Source organism: Pongo abelii, chromosome 3 (genome assembly GCF_028885655.2).
Source record: "Pongo abelii isolate AG06213 chromosome 3, NHGRI_mPonAbe1-v2.0_pri, whole genome shotgun sequence".
Taxonomy (NCBI): Eukaryota; Metazoa; Chordata; class Mammalia; order Primates; family Hominidae; genus Pongo; species Pongo abelii.
The window spans coordinates 164,906,308-164,926,348 of NC_071988.2; the positions used below are offsets into that span (position 1 = coordinate 164,906,308).

A 20,041-nucleotide genomic window follows, 5' to 3' on the forward strand; every position below is an offset into this window, starting at 1 on the left:
GTTTTTACTGCTTTCGTGGAAGAACCCATAATACCTTGGAAAAAAATTATTCAGATTTGAGTGTTAAGTCATATTTGTTCAATTCATAGTGAGAAAACAGCCTTGAAAGCCTGGTTTCTTTTAGCAAGAGCACCCCTACATACCCCTCCAGGAACACACACACACACAAACACACACATGCCCCCTAATTTCCAAAAGCTTCTCTTCAAATATTGAGAAACTGGGTGTCAGCTGGAGTACTTACTGGGAAGTGCCCACGTTCAGTGGACTCGCCTTGGGCTCCTCCCTTCCAGTAGACTTCTGTGCGGGTCTGTAGAGCAGCACAGATGGCTCTGTCCACATCACTACCTGTTTACAAGGCCATCGCTGTGATTATGGAGACACCTGGAGTTAAAACAGACTTGCCTCACTGATTACAAGGAGCCGACACAGTGTTATTTTGCATATTTGCACAATATTTTGCTCTGTCTTATTTATTGAAATTTGTAAAGATGTCACAGATTGTGACTTGAATGTTTCAGCATATGTCATCTTACGGTTTCAGCAGATGATGATGCTGAGTCACAATAGATAACTTATTTCCTCGGCTTGTCCTTAAATTGTCTTCTATGCCCAAATCGCCTGTAGACAACTTTTAAAAATTAAATTCAAATAAAATTGAGTTTAAAACTTTGAGAAAAGGCGAAGCCCAAACTTGCATGGTTTAAACTAAACACTTTGTGTGGAACTAAAATATTTTCCGGAATTATCTGAATAATTCCAGAGTCACTTTTTCTCTGCCAATATAGCTTCAGAGGAACTAACTAGTAACAGAAAATTCTGAGAGAATTAACTCATTTTTATATTTTAAAAAAGGAAAAATTCCTGTGGATGTATCTACAGACTAAAGAAAGTACAATTTTCCATTTTCTATTGGTTACTATACTTACAGATGGCTACAGAGAAAATATGTTTTCCACATATGCAAAACAAAGTTTATGCATATAAACTTTGCATATGACTAAGTTTTGTGTATATTTTCTATATATAAAAGTGCTTTAAAAACTGGATATATGTAAGTTCATTTTATGTTTTAATTTTGAGACAAGGTAATTTCAAAGAATCATTCTATTAAATGTAACTAAAATATTATTAATTAAGATTTCTATATTCCCTGAAGTGGCTTTTAATTCTTATTTTAGTATTATGGTTTTTATTACCAATAAAAATTAAATGTGCACATTAAATATCTAACATAGTTATGATCTGAATACACTACAAAATGTTCATTGTTATATTCTTAAGTCAACTAAAAATCAAAATACTTTGAATAGTTAAATACATACCTAAAGATAGTAGGTATCTGTACAGCCATCTGTAAGTATTTATTTCTCACTAATACATGGAATAGCAATTAAGTTAAAATGTCATTGAGGGAAAAGACCACATGTCATACATCTTTTTTAGTTAAATCTCAATAAACCCCAGAGTAGGAAAAAGATGTGAGATGAGAGAGAAAAATGGGATTTATGAGCAACTTGTTCATAGGCAAAGCCATGAAAGTGATTGAGATTACCCAAAGATAGCATAGACAGCATAGACAGTGACAAGAGAGGTAGAAGGAGAACAGAATCCTGGGACATCAACATTTGAAAGGCAGGAAGAGGAGGAGAGCAGGGAGTCCATAAAGCAGACTGATAAAATTTTGCAAAGCTCTAAAAAGAACTCCAAGAGAGAAGGGTGCCATGGAAGTAAACATGTTTGAAGAAAAAAAATTGAGATAAGAACACATGATGAGTGAGAAGGATTTTAAAAGTGTTTGGAAAAAAAAAGAGTGGGCAAGGTGTGTGCCTGCATGCCATACACACGTAAGTGTTGGCCTTTGCTGTGCTGTGCTTATAGTTGCTGAGCAATTAGTACAGTGAGTGGTGATTGGCTTAGGATGAGAACTCTTCCATGTGTGCCAGATAATGTCAACATGACCAGGAGGTAGTCTGTTGTTGAGTGAGCTATTTATATGAACACTCAAGCCAAAACTGAGTTTTGTCTATGGAGGCGGACTGATGTAGAGAGGAATTATAGGTAATGACTGAGGGCACTGTGCTGAAGTCAGACTCACTGGATTCATATTCTGATTCACTTACTCACATCCTTGAGCAAGAGAGTGCCATCAGCAGAGCAGGGATAATAAAAGCACCTAACTAGTAAGATGGTTATGAGGATTGACTGAGGCGATACACATGAAGCCATTAGAGTAGTGCCTGGCAGATAGTAGGTGCTTAATTAATGTTAGCTACCATTTGGAATGAACTGTGACACAGTGCTCTTGACACTGTGTGTCAGATAAATTAATTCATATGGCTTAAGCTCCAGTCTTTTCACTGTCAGTAGATGTCTGTCCTTCACCAACCAGTGCGCACCAAGGATGTCACGTTCCTATTTAATATGCACATAATGCCCGGTTTCTGGAGCTAATCTGTTCCCTGTTATCTCACAGTGCTTTTGTGCATGTGCAGGAGTGAGTTCTCCAGCTTTCTGGTCAAGTCTTATAATGCCAACACCATTGTCAGTGAGCCTCCTCTGGGAACTACTCTGCTAGGCTCTGAAGGCCTCCATAGGGATGGGCTGTTGTCACCACCTTTGAAAAGGGGCAGGGCTACCCACCCCCATTAACACTCAGGAGATGGGAACCTCCTTTACTTCCCCACAGCACAGCTTATATCAACCTTTCACAAGGCTCCACAGAGCATGCATAGATAACAAAAAGCCCAATACAGATTAGCGTATAACTAATTTACTTCCTGATACAGCTGCCCCTGGACCCATGAAGCCACCTTGTGTTCAGAATCTGTCTCAGGGTTTCTCACCATCCCCACATGGCAGGGGCACCTTGTACATCTTAAACTGTGAAATCCAGGCCTGACTTTCACAGCCTCAGAACAAAGAAGGATCGTACCTGTCCTCCAGTCCATGGTTCACCTTCTCAGTTTCTCTGCAATCCCTTGCAAAGATGGCTGCCCTTCTCTATTAATCTTCCCCTGAAATGTAGGAACTTAGTTTTTTATTCAAAGCACATGTACACTCAGGGCAGGGCTCCAAAAGATGGTATTTCACAGGCAAAGTCGCCTACAGCATATAGGTGGCATTTCTTTCTGGCATTCCAGGGAGCATGCATGTGGATCTGGTCAGGCAGAGGTCTCAATCCCACAAGGAAGAGGGGACACCTGATCTTTCTGGGGATGCTCTTTGCTGATCTTCCTCTGCACTTTGGTTTGAGACCAAATGTGTACAGTGACATCTTCTGCCAACCCTCGATTAGGTGTCATGGGCACAGCTATCCCATCTCTCTACCTTTCTTCAACCACCTAGTTATCAGGCTGACGTCTTCACTCCTCTTCCAGGACCTCATCTGCCTCAGTCTGCTCAAGGGGTCACTGTGACTTATCTCAATAGTGTCCATTGAATGTCCTCAACACTCTAAGGAAATGGTCATCTCCCTACGGCTAACACTAAATGGTGGATATTCTCACTTTATAAGTATGTAAGAAGAGCCTCAGGAACTTTCATCTTTAGGTGTTGGGCAATGCCCCTCCAGACTAGGATGGATGTTGAGGATCCACATTGAACAATCCACATTGAACAGTGAGCTCTACTCACTGGCTAAACTTCTGCTAAGAGGACTGCAGAGTGTCTTACTCTTGTTATCATGCATGGTCTCCTCCCTCCCTCTCTTTAGCTCCAGGACACCAGGAAGTTGGCTTTGATATTCCTGCAGATCAGCATGCCCTGGAACACCCCACTAAGGAGAACCCCAGCCAGCGGCCACTTGGAAGTGCTTGGAATAAAGCCTATTTGTAGTTGGTGGAGTAAGAACCACTAATCAAAATTAATTTTCATAAATGTGATACTAGAAGGAAGGAAATAAACAGAACAGTAACTTCAAGAACATGTCAATTTTAGGAGAGAGGATATTTCACTCATTTTTTATTTCATTCAAAAAATGCTAAGAATGTACTATGTTCCAGGCACTGAACCAGGTACTGGGGAGCTGGGGGGGAAGTTGAGGTTGTAGCCATGAGCAACAGCAGGTGCCTCAGTCCTCACATGGTTAGAGTCAGTGTAGAGTGGGGGAGAGGTAGACATTAATTAAGTAATCACACAAACAAACATAAAATCACAATTGTTAGAAATGCTGTGATGAAAGGTTAAAAGGTGCTATAAGAACATATAATAATCATTCCTGAACCTACTCAGAGTATTCGCATAAACGCTCCCTAAGGAAGGGATGCCTAAACTGAGACATAAAGGTTCGGGAGGAGGAGAGGAGGAAAGAAGGAAAGAGACACCACAAAAGCCACATATTTCTTTAAGCAAATCATCTTTAAGCCTGGATGTGCAGAGGCATTTTATTACTACATGTAATATGTGTTATGGATATTATTATTATAATATGTGTACATAAAAATATATTTGCACATAGTATATAAGCAGAATTATCTTATTTTCAAAATCACCAAAAATGATCTTTTTGAATACCTTAAACAAATTATCCAGGACCAACAAGTCTTGCTAGGATAAGGGCACTTAAAGTCGATGAGGGTTGAGGAGAACTTAGAACCTGGCTTCTGAATTCCCAGGCACTAGCATTGGCTTTCCATGAATTAAATGGCCTTGAGCACGTCACTCAGTCCTTCAGAATCTCATTGCTCACTTGTGAAATTTGAGTGTTATAATAAATTATATTGAACATCCTTTCAAATTCCAAAATTCTATATTTCTGTAGTTATTACCTGCAGTATCTAGAGACCTAAAATTAAGATTAAATAGTTACCCAAAGACTTCCACAGTATGAATACCTATGTAAAACAGCTAGGAAGAAAATTAGCTCAATCCTACTTGGAGTTAAGAATGACTTACACCTTAAATTAGGCACTTTATAAGACTAGAATAGGAATAAGTTTTTACACTAAGCTCTTTTTTTAAATATATCAATTTTGGGAAATGGAATCCATTTTGAAAGTCTGGCAGAAATATATGCTAATGGAGTTCAGGATGTAAAGGAACTGGAAACATCTTGCAGTGTTACAATTCATTAAAGTACTTACTAGACCACAGAGTACAGCATCTGAGAAGAAAATAGGGCTCTGAACTCTTTTCTTAATTAAAATTCTCTATTTAATTCAATTGAAATATATAGTAAAAAAGAAATAAGATGAAAATTCAAAGCAGAATAGTCATTGAGAAATACTACCCTAAGTCCTGGCTATTTGTTTTTCAACTTGCAGGGTATTTCAAGTTGCAGAATCATGATGTAGTTAAAAATATAATGAGGAATTGGCACTGGTAGCTTTATAGGGATTCAAGATTGGTTTTTGGTTTTCATGCATCAAGCTTTTTGTTATTTAAACTTTGTTACTGTCATCATTTGTCTAGCTGTTGAATTTAACCTTTGAACACCACAGACTGCAAGACTATACAGCGTGCTTGCAAATAAATGAAAACTGTTACTGGGCCCAGTGATCCATAGGGCATTTCATTCCACAGTGAAGTTTACATGAAATGAGCCCTCTTTTCTTCTGCATGTGTTGTTAAGCTGAGCATAAACTGCCCAATTTATAAACCACTATATATGAATTTACTTATATGATTCCCAATGCAAAAATAAAACACTTAAAGGCTAGTCGACACACAGATAAGGTAGAGAAGCATCTGAATAATTATAGAATATGTGGGCTGGATGAGACCTCAAGGTCTTCTAGATGAATGTTTCCCAAATGTGCCTGAAAATAAAAATCATCTGAAAGCATGTTTAAAATGTCTAAAAATTATAAACTGACAAAAAATAATTGAATTCAAACTCTAGAATCTGAATTAGAATTCTCAGTGCAAAAAGCCTTGACTAAATGATTACAAGTGCTCTCAGGTAATATCTGAGAAAACCTGATCCAGTCCAACTTTCTACCTGAAATTTCAATTCCAGCTTATGTGGTTCCTAATATTTTATGTTCATTAAAATCACCTGGTGCATTATTTCTGTTTTTATATTGAGTCCAGTGCTTCTTCCCCAGACATACTGAATTAGAAGAACCTCTAGGGGCTGTGATGGTTAATTTTATGTCAACTTAACTTGGCTAAAGGATACCCAGTTAGCTGGTAAAACAGTATTTCTAGGTGTGTCTGCAAGGGTGTTTCTTGAAGAGATTACATTTGCATTGGTGGACTGAGTAAAGATCACCCTCACCAATGCAGTGGGCATCATCCAACCCATGGAGGGTCCAAATAGAAAAAAATGGCAGAGGAAGGACAGATTTGCTCTCTTTTCTTTAGCGAAGACATCATCCATCTACTCCTGTCCTGTGACATCAGAGCCCCTGGTTTTTGGGCCTTCAGACTCAGACCAGGACCTATATCACTGGATCCCCAGGCTCTCGGGTTTTGGGGCCCGGACTGGAACTATACCACAGGCTTTCCCGGGCCTCCAGCTTGAAGACAAAAGATTGTGGGATTTCTCAGCTTCCATCACTGAGTGAGCTAATCCCTCATAATAGGTCTCTTTTGTGTATATCTCTATGCATCCTACTGGTTTTGTTTCTCTGAAGACCCTGACTAATACGGGGTTTGTAATCTGTTTTTGTTTTATTTTGTTTCATTCTGTTGCAGGGCTGGGGGTGGTGTTTGCCTGATTATTAGTGTGCCCCAGATAATACTGAATCCCAGGCTGGCTTGGAAGCAGTCCTCAGCCTCACTTTCCCTAATAGAATTTAGACCATCTCTGCTTGGACACCTCTAAGCCAAGAGCTCAACCACTCCCCACAACATAATTACAAATATTCTGTTTTCTCTACCTAGAAAAACTCAAATTTCTCCACTCTCCTTTTGCATATAAACAAACCTAATCTATGAAAACAAGTACATAATTTTTTTTCCTACAATCAACGTATCGACAGTGAGTTGGAATAGTTTTTGTGTTGTGACAACATTCTCTTCAGGGCAAGATGGGAGGAATGGAAACGGGAAAAGGAAAATCTAGTCAAAACCTGTTATGTGGCAATGTGCATGAAAAACAATTAGTTGACTGGTGAAATTTGTAATGCTAACTAATAAATCCATTAGAAACAGCTATTTACAAAAAAAATACAGCATTACACATTTTGAATACTATAAAACTCAGCTATTTAGGAATCTCTTTGAAGAAAAACATTTCATTAAATGAACATATTTCTTATTCTAAATTGATGTTTTGAACCTCCCTAATATTCTGAGAGATCACTAGAAACTTACCGGACTGAATTTTTACTTTTATTTCAGCAAATACATATTGAAGACTTTCTATGTTCAGGCAGCATTCTTGACACTGGGGATGCAGCAGTAAACAAGATTGTCCAAAGACTCCACCCTGCTGCAACCTCCATTTGGGATGAGATTGGAAGGAAATAACCTATAACAAAATAAACACATATAATAAAATATCTGGCAAAAATGAAGCAATGAGGAAAATAAATAAGGATAAGCAGATAGAGAATGACTGAAAGACTTTTATGGAACACAGCATCCAGCACATCACTATTAACTGGCATTCATTAGTATGATTTATGGATGTGCATCATTTTCTTTCACATATGATGTTAATGATTCTGGCAATGCTGCTTTCCACATTTATGGATGTAGCTTTTAAAGAAACTGCAACCTACTCCAAACAGAGAGTTTCACTGGTCAAACCCAGCTTTCTGACTGCACATACCAAGGCAGGGCCTGTCACTGTTGCTGATTTTCCTAGCCTCACAGGCTGCTCAATACCTTGAATCAAAATGAGACACCCCTGTCACATGCCATGTGCCATGTCAGCTCACTGACAACACCCCTCATTCATCACTAATGGCAGCCCCTGGGTGTCATGTCAACATTTCCGGATGGGCTTCTCGGTGAATGCCTCTGTGGAGGTTTTTTTCACCCATCTTATCACCAAGCAGCTGCTCCAGAGTCCTGAGCATCCATCCTCAGCCAGTGTGCAACCAGGCAAAGAGGCACACACGGCACTGTTTGCACACTGGCTGCTTTCCAGGGCAGCTGGTAAAGGCTAGTGTGGTTCTGTGTTGCTGTGTATTTATACAGTGATAATCACTTTTGAGGCATGGCTACAGGCTGATCAAACAGTATGTCCAAACTAAACCTGGATACATTCACTACCTCTCTCAATCTCTTTTTGAAGACAGAAGTGGGAAAAAGTGAGGCACAAAGAGATGACAGAAATACTAGCTTACAAAAACATAGAATTAGCAAGCTTTAAATGTCTTGTATCGCATATTGTGGTGCTGACAAACATGGTGATACTAAGAGGCCTGGCCAAATATGCCACATACTTTAACTGAGTTACATATACACATCACATCTTTTATGTTTATAGATTGTTTAGATTGAAAGCCCTTTTATAGACATTGTATCATAGTATGTTCACTTGGTTTTCATTGAAAATATTTTTGACTGCATCATAAAAATAAAAATTTAATAAAATAACATTTTAAAATCTGTTGTTTAGAAAATTTGACTTTATTACCCAGAGACAGACTATGTCTACAGTTAACTCAAAATTATCTGTGTCCACGGACAGAAACAATGGAATACATTGTAGATAATCTAAAATCCAGTTATTCCACACTGTACCACAGAATTCAATTAACTGCATAAGGGATGTATCAAATGTTTTGTTTTACCCATTTCACAACAAATTCTTTCTTCTCCACTAGTTACTGCTGCCCTGACCTCATCTTGAAACTTCCCTGAATTTTCTGTCTACTTCATGCATGACTCCTTTTCTTGCTCCCTTTCTCTAAAGATAAATATGTCCTAAGGTTCAAGATACATGTTTGGTCCTTCTCTATATCTACTTTCTTCCCCAACATCTCATCTGCCTTCACATCTTCAACTTTCTTCTCTTTGTGGATGATTAATAAACCTTTATCTTCTACCTGTAAATAGATTCTATGTGGAATGCTCCATATAAGGTATAAAAACAACTGACCATTTGGGGAAAAAAAAGTAAATGCAGATTCTATCTTCACACTATGTACAAAATTGAATTGTAGGTGGATTACAGAAAAAAATGTCTTAAAAAGTTTTTCTACAAAAGTACAACATAGTCATAAGTTTGGAGATAGATAGATGACAGACAAACTGAACTGCTTTGATAATATCTTCTAAGATATGCCAAAGGGATAGGTTTATTCAGGAAAATCAGAGACACAAATCAGCACATCACACATGCATGTTCAGGGACTGATGGAAATATAATGTCAATGAAACACATTAGTTGCAAGTTTATAATGCATTGAACTACGTGGCACTAAAGAGTGACAACACATTGAACATATCATGCAATGTCATGAAACATATCCATTATAATACAATATCAATAATCCATTTATTATGCATACTTACTTGTGTTTCCAGACTTTCTGATAACCTTGTTTAAGGACAAAGTATATGATTATTTTATTTAAAACCATAGGAAGAGGGAAACATTTCTACATACATCATAAAACTCAAAAGCCATAAAGTAAATATTTTAAATGCACTTTATAAGGCCCCAAAGAATGCAAACTGATAACAGAGATTATCTTTAGTGAGTGGAAAATTTATATTTATTCTAAAAATGTCTTAGTTATTTTATTTTTTAGTAATGAGAATATTACCACAGATTATTTGTATAAATTTTAAAACCATAGACATAAAAAGTACTATATAGTACTCAACTAAGTCACTACTAATCAGTATACTTATTGGAATAAATTTATTTGTCAAAACACTTTTTAATATTGCTGATAAAAACACAACATATGACTTTTCTATAATGTTTTCAACCAAGGAAGAGTAAACATATAGAGAAGAATAAATTTCTCTCTCCAAGTTATTCAGAAAGACAACCAATTCCAGAAATCTATTAGAAATGATAGAAAAAATAATACAGCTATCTTGATTGGAAATGTCAGAAACAAGAAAAGGAAGTTCTGAAAAACAACAGGACAATAAATTATGGATTAAAACAGCTGCTTCTAGCCAGGTGTGGTGGCTCACACCTGTAATCCCAGCACTTTGGGAGGCCAAGGTGGGCGGATCACTTGAAGTCAGGAGTTCGAGACCAGCCTGGTGGTCAACCAACATGGTGAAACCCTGTCTCTACTAAAAGTACAAAAATTAGACGGGCATGGTGGCGGGCACCTGTAGTCCCAGCTACTCGGGAAGCTGAGGCAGGAGGAATCGCTCGAACCTGGGAGGCAGAGGTTGCAGTGGGCTGAGATCAAGCCACTGCACTCCAGCCTGGGTGACAGAGCAAGACTTCATCTCAAAAAAACAAAACAAAACAAAACAAACAAGCAACAAAAAAAATCTGTTTCCCAAGGGTTTTTTTTTTTTCTTCCTTGCAACACTAGCACTTCAGTATATAAGTATTCTATTCTATCGGGGAAAAAAAACTACTTCATCATCCAAAAAGTTTGAAAGAAACCTTGGCTAAGCATGAAAGTATTTCTTAACTTCCAGACTTCTTGAAACACTTAATATATTCATGAACATGGTGAGTCTCAAACCGAGGGAAATAGTATCGAAAGAATGATACATTGATTTGATTACAAATCCTCTTTTCCATGGTAATTATTAATGGCCCGTGTTTTGCAAAATTCTTATCAGTATGTCAAGGAAGGTGCTTAAGTTAAAATAATGAGTCCCAAAAATAGAAATCACAAATTGCTCCCCTGATTCCTTAGCTCACTAAATAAACCCAGACCATATACAGGCTGCACCATGTGTTTCCTTGGACAAAAATGAGAGCCAAAAGTTTTAGAAATTCTTAGGAAATAATAGGCTATCTATTTATCTTAATATGTATTCCAAATATTCAAATTTGTATCCTATTTACCAAGGGTGTATCTGAGCTTCAGGGAGTATTTTCTCTACCACTATTACTCATCTTTTATGATCTGTAATTAAAACATATATACTGTTTTAAATGATTAATTTTTTTTTTTTTGAGACAGAGCTTCATTCTGTCTCCCAGGCTGGAGTGCAGTGGCATGATCTTGGCTCAATGTAACCTCCATTTCCTGGGTTCAAGCAATTCTCCTGCCCAGCCTCCCAAGTAGCTGGGATTACAGGCATGCACCACCATGCCCAGCTAATTTTTGTACTTTTAGTAGAGATGGGGTTTCACCATGTTGGCCAGGCTGGTCTGGAACTCCTGACCTCAGGTGATCTGCCCCCCTTGGCCTCCCAAAGTGCTGGGATTACAGGTGTGAGGCACTGCACCCATCCTCCCATCAATAGCTTCTGAGTTCATAACTTCGTATCTCTGTATGTATTTACACTAAAACACTGCACACCAAAAATTGTGTAGCAAAATTCCTATAATTCAAATTATTTATACTCATTAATAGTGTCTATATTCACAAATAAGTCAAATTACACATAATAAGTACATTAAAGATTTATACTCAAAGAGAAGAACTAGCTCTAGAAAAGTTTACACAAATGAAATAAAAGTATATGTAATATGTAGGGGAATTTTTACTGTATATTAATTCAAGCATAAGTATATGTGCTAATATACATTTACATGTGAATTTGTATATATATTAGGTATCTCCTTTTCCTTTCCCTCTTCATTAAAAAATCAGTGAAAAACCTTGGTGGAATACGGCCAAGAAATATCTCTGTTCTATAATTGCAATGTTTTAAACACAAAGAAAAGATAAATGTTTGAGGTGATGAATATCCCAATTACCCTAATTTGATCATTATGCATTGTCTGTATGTATCAAAATATCACATGCACCCAAAATATGTACAACTATGATATATAAATTTAAAAATACAAAAAAAGGAAAGACCTCTGTTCTGACCCAGATTCTTTCCCCTTTACAGTAGACTGCAAACACTACAGGTCAGGTCAGGTAGTGTGATCGCACAACTGAGCAGAGATGTGGATATATTTATACTTTTGGAATGACATTAAGCATACTCCCTAGTTGCAGTGGCTTGGAAAGTTTACCATTTAGTCACTCTATACCTATAATTAGATGGACTGCAATCAGATTTCAGTATTTTCTAAACAATGTCTAAGACGAAGAGGCTAGCAAACTATAGCCCTTGGGTCAAATCCAGCCCGTACCTGTTTTGTGAGTATAGTTTTATTGAAACATAGCTATGCCTGTTCATTTTAAATATTTTTGATGATTATTTTCATGCTACAAAAGGACTTGAAATAAAATTTCCTTTATGGCCAAGAAAGCCTAAAATATTTACTAGCTTGCCCTTTACAAAAAAAGTTTGAGGAGAAACTAAGATGGTAGAGTAGATGCAGCTGTGAACCACCTCACCACCAAAATATTGAGTAAACCATCACACTTAAACAGATCTTTTGAGAGAAAACACGGAAAGTCAATAGACAGACAATGCAGACACTGCAATTTAAGAGGGAGGAAACTGGGAAGGTTGCATGGAGATGCTGAGCACCAGGACCAGCTCCTGGTCCTAAACAGATCCTAAGGAAGGAATGAGGAAGGAACTCCATGGCACCACACTCCCACCATGGACCTCTGGGATGCTAGCTACAAGAGATCCCATGATCCCCATACACATTTGAATTGGAAGGGGGAACTGCTCAGAGATCAGGCAGAGTCAAAGCTCGAACCTGTGCAGAACTGAGAAGGTTTTATGCTGCGCGCAGAGCCCCTGCAATAAAATGCAACCATAGGAGCCCAGCCCCCAAGGCTCTCTATCTTGGTCTGGCGTCTGCTGCCCCTGCTACTGCCAGGCTGGGAGATAACAAGGCTGCCTGTCCCACAGGACCAGGGCACATCTGATCCATGCAACCCCTTGTCCACTGGCCCCTCAACCAAGATTGCCTACCTGGTCACTCCTGCAGGAGTGCCCACAGCAAAATCTCCACTGTCCTGGCTGAGTGTTTGACTAGCAAATCTGGGAGAAATTCAGCCCCCCAGCACAGCCAACACTCAACCCTGAGGGGCCAGAGGACAAAACCACATGCCCAGTCCCAACACCTCAGGATTCGAACACACCTCACAGGGGTCTCAAGCTGAGCTGTGTGGTCTGAACTTGAGCAGAGGAGGAGCCCCCGCTCTCAGAACACTGAGAAGAATGTGGATCAGGTTCATGTGCTGACACAGGAGCTGGGCATCCTTCCCTTAACAAGCCTGGTCCAGGAAGGGTGTAGCTGGTTAGCCAGCTGCAGCTTCTGCCCCAGGGATCCCCAAGGCCTGTAACACCTGGAACAGTCCAACAATATGGACAGAGAATGCTTTGGACAAGTTTACCTGGTCAGGCCTGCTCCAGGGACAGATAACGGAAGAAGATCTGGTCAGGGGAGTGTGAGCCATGTAGGGACCACAGTCATCTGCTGGGCTAAAAACTTTAAGCCATGGGCACCACACAGCTGCACACCTGCAGCGCAAATACTCTGCCTGGGGATCCTCCCTGCTGACCCACTGCATCACCAGACCAACAACAGACATACCCCACAATCCACTCTGACTCTGTGAAGCTCAGAGGCCCAGCAGGTCCCCAGAGTACTTCAGGTCTCCTGGTGACCTAACTTTACACTCAGATCACCCCTAAGGGAAAAGGGGTGCAGTCCACTTAAGAAATGTGGATGCAGAGCCAGTAATTGAAAGGGAGATACCCCAAGACCCAGGAACAGACTTGGTGAGGAAGTCACTGCCCCCACCATCATCTCCTCTGTGCACAGCACTATTGCAAACACACTGAAATAGAAAAGAGGTGCATGCCTGAGTAAAAGCCTATCTGCTGGCCCATCTACTAGATCACAGTCTGAATTCTACCACCAAACAAAAGTAAATTCCTTCAACCTGCAATTCCCGTGAAATGCAATGCAGGAAACTATCCAAAGATAAGAGACCTGAACAGAGCCTTGGCCCTCTGAAAGCACCCAGAAAATTTGCAAATCAACTATACACAGCATACACCACAGCCAAACCCTGAAGGAGGAAAAACAAGAATATAAAAACAAAAATCCCTCTCCAAATGACGGCAATTTCAAAAATAAAAAGGAATATCAGCCCCTTCAGATAAGAAAGAATCAGCACAAGAACTCCAGCAATTCAAAAAGTTAGAGTGTTTCTTTACCTCCAAAGGATTACACTAGCTCTCCAGCAATGGGTCCTAAACAGATTGAAATGCCTGCAATGACAGATATGGAATTCAGAATCTAAATGGCAAGAAAGCTCAATGGGATTCAAGAGAAAGTTGAAATACAATCCAAGGAAGCCAGGAAAACAGTCCAACAGCTGAAATACAACATAAGAACCAAACTGAACTTCTGGAATTGAAAATTTCATTACAGGAATTTCAAAATACAACTGGAAGCCTTAACAACAAGCTTAGGCCAAGCTGAAAAAAGGATTTCAGAGCTCAAACACCAGATCTTCAAATCAATCCAGTTAGAAAAAGGTAAAGAAAAAAGATCTTAAAAATGAACAAATCTGTGAGAAATATGGAATTATGTAGAGGGACCAAACCTACATCTCATTAGTATTCTGGGAGAAAAAGAGAGAGAGAGAGTAACCAACTTGGAAAACATATCTGAGGATTTAATCCACAAAAATTTCCCCAATATTACTAGAGGTTTACATGCAAATTCAAGAAATTCAGAGAACTTCTACAAGATACTATACAAGATGACCTTCCCCAAGACAAATAGTCATCAGACTTTCCAATGTCAATGTAAAAGAAAAGTTCCTAAAGGCAGCTAGAGAAAAGCGCCAGATCACGTGAAAAAAAATAATAATAATAAAGAAAGAAAAACGTCCTCAGTCAAACAGTGGATTTCTTGGCAGAGACTCTACAAGCCAGAAAGCATTGAGGGCTTATTTTTAACATTCTTACAAAAAAAGAAATTCCAACTAATAATTTAATGTCCCAACAAACTAAGCTTCATATGTGAAAGAGAAATAAAACATTTTTCAGATAAGCAATCATTAAGGGAATTCATTACCACTAGACCAGCCTTAGAAGAAATCCTTCAGGGAATTCCAAACAATGGAAATAAAAGAACAATACCTGCTACCATAAAAACACACAAAAGAGCATAGCTGACCGGGCGTAGTAGCTTACGCCTGTAATTCGAACATTTTTGGAGGACAACACAGGTGGATCACCTGAGGTCAGGCGTTCAAGACCAGCCTGGCTAACATGGTGAAACCCAGTCTCTACTAAAAATACAAAAAACTAGCAGAATGTGGTGGCGGGCACCTGTAATACCAGCTACTCAGGAGGCTGAGGCAGAAGAATTGCTTGAACCTGGGAGGTGGAGGTTGCAGTGAGCCAAGATCGCACCACTGTACTCCAGCCTGGGCGACAGAGTGAGACTCCACCTCCAAAAAGAAAAAAAAAACAAAGAACATAGCCCACAGACCCTACAAAGAAACTATACAATCAAGACCACAAAGCAACCAGCTAGCAATAGCATGGAAGGATCAAAACCTCACAAATTAATTAATCTTGAAAGTGAAAGACCTAAACATCCTACTTAAAAGGCAGAGTGGCAAGTTCGATTAAGAAAATAAGACCCAACCTTCTGCTATCTTCAACAGACCCATCTCAAATGTAATAAACCCATAAGCTCAAAGTAAAGGGATGGAAAAAGATCTATCACACAAAAAGAAAAGAAAAAAAGGCGAGTGTCATTATTCTTACATCATATAAATCAGACTTTAAACCAACAACAACAAAAAAGGTAAAAGAAGGTCACTGCATAATGATAGAGGGTTCAGTCCAACAATAAGACTTAACTATCCTAAATATACATGTATTCAACACTGGAGCAACAAGATTCATAAAACAAGTACTTGTAGACCTATGGAAAGACTTAGAAAACCACACAACAGTAGTGGGAGGCTTAAACACCCCACTGACAGCATTAGACAGATCATCCAGGCAGAAAACTAACAAAGAAATTCTGAACTTAAATTTGACACTTGACCAATTGGACCTAATAGACATCTACAGGACACTCCACCCAACAACTACAGAATGTAAGCTCTTCTCATCTGCACATGAAATATACTCTAAGATCAACCACATGCTCAGCCATAAAGCAAGTCTCAATAAATTTAAAAAATAGAAATCATATCAAGCATATTCTCAGACCTTGTGGAATAAAAATAGAAATTAATACCAAGAAGTTCTCGCAAAATCACGCAATTACGTGAAAACCAAACAACTTGCTCTTGAATGACTGTTGAGTAAACAAAATTAAGGCAGAGATCAAATACTCTTTAAAATAAATGAAAGAAGAGACAGAATACACCAAAATCTCTGGGGTGCAGCAAAAACAGTGTTAAGAGGAAAGTTTAGAGTGCTAAACACATCAAGAAGTTAGAAAGATCTCAAATTAACAATCTAACATCTCAACTAGAGGAACTAGAAAAACAAGAACAAACTAACCCAAAAGCCAGCAGAAGAAAAGACATAACTAAAATCAAAGCAGACCTAAACGCAATTGAGATCAAAACTTCATGTAAATAATCAATAAAATGAAAAGTTGTATCCTTTGAAAGGGTGAACAGGATAGCTAGATTCACAAAGAAAAAGAGAGAGAATGTCCAAATAAGCATAATTAGAAATGACAAAGGTGGCATTACAACTGATCCCACAAAAATGCAAAAAAATCCTCAGAGACTATTAATGACACCCCTTTGCACACAAACTAGATAATCTAGAGAAAATGGCTAAATTCCTGGAAACACACAACCTCCCAAGATTGAATTAGGAAGAAACTGAAACCCTGAATGGACCAGTAAAAAGTTTCAAAATTAAGTCACTAATAAAACAAACTACCAACCAAATAAAGCCCTGGAACAGATAAATTCACAGCCAAAATCTACCAGACTTGCAAAGAAGAGATGGTACCAATCTCACTAACACTATTCCAAAAAATATCTAGAAGTGATGCCCCACTAACTCATCCCATGAAGCCAGCATCATATCGATAACAAAATCTGGCAAAGACACACACACACACACACACACACACACACACACACACACAAAAACTACCAGCCAATATACCTGATGAACATAGACACAAAAATCCACAGCAAAATACTAGCAAACCAAATCCAACAGCACATCAATCAGTTAATTCCCCACAATAAATTAGGCTTCATTCTGGGGATGCAAGGTTGGTTCAACAAATGCAAATCAGTAAATGTGATTCACCACATAAACAGAATTCAAAATAAAATACGTAGGAATATATATCTTATTGTCAGTGTCACCGCTATTAGATTTGGTTTGGAATTGAGTCTGCATATATGTGAATATTGGAGTCTCTAGTTTTCTGAGCATTCACAATTTATATTAATGAGATTATATTTTAAGGTTCTGACTAAAGAATTTAGCAAAGCTGTGTTTTTTTTCAATACTACCTCATGCTTCAAAAATGTGCTCTTCTGAGAGCAATGAAAACCTCCAATCTCATAGAGAACCACTGGTTCACTTCCTAGAGAAATAAACCTAATGAAAAATAAGTAAGACTTCTATACAGAAAACGATAAAACATTACTAAGATAAATTTTAAAAGATGAGGGGGAGAGAGAGAGAGAGAGAGCAAATGCTTCCAAGAACTGAAAGGCTCAATTTTGAAAGTTAACAATTCCTTTCAGATTGATCTGTAAATTTAATGGAATACCAAAAAAATTCACAAGAAGTTTTTATAGAACTTGACATGCTTATTCTATGATTTATGTGGAAATCCTAAAAACAAAGAATAGTTAAAACAACTTAAAGAATAAATTTGGAGTGTTTACACTACCCAGACATCCAGACATATTATAAACCTCAGTAATAAGAAATCACGATTTTCTTGCAGGAGATATAAACAGACCAATGAACAAAAACCAGTATCCAGAAAAAGAAGCAAACATAAATATTTACTTGATGTATGACATATAAATTTTACTGAGTCTTTTGTTAATCTACATGATATAAAAATGAGTCTTAATTCCTACCTCACATAAAAATCAACTCCAAATATATTTTAAGACTGAATGTGAAATGTAAAACAGTAAAACTTCTAAAACATTTAAAAAATCTTCCAGACTGTGGACATGACCCTTACAGGGCCCCCTCAATTCCTGTTTCCTGGTGTTCACATCATATATAGTCCCATCCCCTTTGCTGCGACTTGCTTCTAACTAATAGAACATGGCAAAGGTGAAGAAATTTCAAATGTAATTAAAGCCTCAAATAATAACTAACTTGGAGTTATTATCAAAAGAGACATTATCCCACATGGTCTGACTTACTCAAGTGAAGGTCTTTAAAAGAAGGACTGGAGCCTCCTCAAAAAAGGGACTTTCCTTTTTGACTTGATGACGTAAGAAGATTGATTGAAGAAGTCTCCATGATGAAGAAGTGCAAGCTGCCTCCAGAATTACAAGTGGCCTCCATCACCTGAGGTTAGCCACCATCCGAAAGCCAGCAAAAATCCATTCATACAGTCACAGAAAAATTAATTTTGCCAAAACCTGAATTAACTTAGAAGTAGATTCTTCACAGTCAAGTCTCCAGATGAGAATACAGCCCAGCCAACACTTAATTTCAGCCTTGTGAGGCCCTGAGCAGCTAATTCATCCTCAGACTCTGACACATAGAGACAGTGAGATCATATTATTTAAGTTGCTGAGTTTATCTGGCAACAATAGAAAACTAACACAATGACTTTACCGTAGGCAAAGATTTTTTGGATAGGACGCATAAAAGCACTAACTATAAAGAAAAAGAGTGATAAATTAACTTCACTAAAATTAAGAGCTTCTGCTCACCAAAATTACCATCAAGAGAGTAAAAAAGCAAGCTGTAAAGTGTGAGAGTATATTTGCAACCATATATCCAAAGAATGAACTCCACTCCATAATATATAAGGAACTCCTATAAATCAATAAAAAACATATAGACAACTCAATTAATGGAAAAAAGATTTAAACAGGTACTTCACAGAAAGGATATCAAATGGTTATAAACAAATCAATAGGTGTTTAGCATCATTATTCTTTCAGTAAAATAAATGTTAAAGTCAAAATAAAAAAATCGCTACAAATACACCAGAGTAGTTAACAGTTAAAAAAAAAACCAAAAAACTAAACCAAACAGTGGTCAGACTATGATACAACAAAAACTCTCATACTCTGGTGGTAAGTGTGTAAATTGGCACAACTTCTTCTGAAAATTGAAAATGGCTTTAGAGTGTCTACCAAAGATGAATGTACACATATCCTATGGTCTTTCAATTCTACATCAAAATACATATCAGACAAAAACGTGTACAAATGTCATGTACTCGATTATTTATACTCTTGAATATTCATATTTGGCTATACTTAATAGTCAAGACCTGTAAAGGATTTGAATGTTTGTTAATAATGGTATGTATTAATAATTGTAATATATTCATGCAATGGGATACTATACAATAATTAAAATAAATGAATAATTACCACATGTACAACACAGACAAATATCACAAACAGGAAGATCAATGGAAGAATCCAAACATGAAAGAATACATACTGCATGAGTTTATTTACATAAGGTTCAGAGGAGTCAAAACTGATTTATGGTTATAAAAGTTAAAATGCTAAATACAGTGGGGTACTGAGTGGAAGTGTGGCAAAAGGAAGCTTTCCAGGTACTATTAAATATTCTATTTTTAATCTGTATGGTAGTTACAAAAGTGTGTTTATTTTGAAAATTTATAGAGCTATACACTTAAGATTTGTGCACTTTTCTAGATGTATTCTATATGTCAGTAAAAACTGACAAAGATGATACAAATAAGTAGGTTAATCAAAAAGTTTCAAATCAGAAGAGGATTGAAGAGTTAGAGTTAGTTTAGTGTGATTTTGGCACCAGAATGGGCAAATAAACCTATGAAACAGAATAGAGTGTCCAATATCAGAAGCACACTTGTAGGGTCATTTGATTTATGATACTAGTCCATGACTTGGAAAACTTCAGAGCCCAAACAAACAGA

At 37.7% G+C, this 20,041-nt stretch overlaps 1 long non-coding RNA gene across 1 annotated transcript in view; it reads right to left on the bottom strand.

Moving 5' to 3' along the window:
- The window catches only part of LOC129059090 (uncharacterized), a 45,145-nt gene that overhangs the window by 18,727 nt on the left and 6,377 nt on the right, over positions 1–20,041 (bottom strand). The window contains exons 2-4 of the long non-coding RNA XR_008524787.2: positions 7,261–7,417; positions 2,936–3,017; positions 245–384 (exon numbers count right to left, since the gene is read on the bottom strand). This is a non-coding gene — a long non-coding RNA (uncharacterized LOC129059090). The remainder of the gene's footprint in view (positions 1–244; positions 385–2,935; positions 3,018–7,260; positions 7,418–20,041) is intronic.